Source organism: Patagioenas fasciata, chromosome 7, assembly GCF_037038585.1.
Source record: "Patagioenas fasciata isolate bPatFas1 chromosome 7, bPatFas1.hap1, whole genome shotgun sequence".
In the NCBI taxonomy this organism is placed as follows: Eukaryota; Metazoa; Chordata; class Aves; order Columbiformes; family Columbidae; genus Patagioenas; species Patagioenas fasciata.
The window spans coordinates 19,266,407-19,267,500 of NC_092526.1; positions in this window are offsets into that span (position 1 = coordinate 19,266,407).

The window sequence follows — 1,094 nt, forward strand, 5'->3', positions numbered from 1 at the left end:
TGTATGTCCGTTTTTCAAATTCTGAAAACAAGCTAAAAAGGAGAAAAGCGACTCAACTTTTCTAAACCCATAAAAACTACTGGATAAAGATATAATCGCAGTTTGAACAAAGGTAAACAATATTAGAATCAAATTATGGTCACTTTTAAACTATGTATTCTAAACATGACGTTTCCATGATCATCAAAAATTTGTTTCCACCTACATTAATTTCATTACAATGATTTAATGAAATGCCTTGTAAAATTGTTCGAAAAATAGATAATATCCATATAAAAAGAAGAGAATAAAATATGGCACCTGGCAAGGTTTTAAGTAAAAAGCTAACTGTAAGGTATTTTGTACTGAATTTCTATAAATTACTCAAGTAGACATAAAATTCAAATGAGAAAAAAAAATCCTATAACAAAGAAAAAAATTATAGAGTAGGATTTATCAACCATTCACGTTTACATTTCAACAAAACAGCCTAACTTGCTTTTGTGTGGAACTGGTTTTGAATTTGGAAGTAATGCCTGTACTAGATAGATATTAGATGCAATACTGTACTAAAGAACACCTTATTTTTCTAAGGATTTAGGCAAGCATGATCCCTCTACACAAGATCATTGCCCCATGTGGGCATGTGATACGCCTACCTCAGTCAAAACTTGCTGACCTCTACGGGAGTTTTACTTGACTTCAAGATATGGTCCAAGGTCTAGAGGGTGATTCTGGGAAGACCTGAAAGCCATCAGCCCCAATTACTTCTATGGCAACCGCAGGCAAAAAGCTCCTCACACACTCAGGGAGTAAAGACGAAGTTGTTCATAGTAAACCCCAGCTTATTAAAACTGTGAAAGTGTCTACAGATAAATTTCCAAAAGCAATTGGGTACCTTCTCTCTGGATTTAAAATATATTATCCTCCAGGAAAGCTGATCCTGTGGATGTGTCATGCACTTTTTCACAGATATAAAAAAACTATTTCAATTTCCATTATTTCAAGTTAATAAACCACAAAACTGGTGTTTTTATCTGGAGTGACACACGTTAATGGAGGTAAAGAGCCAGACCCTATCTTTGAGGAAATGTATTTGTGAGAAGGTAAGCAGC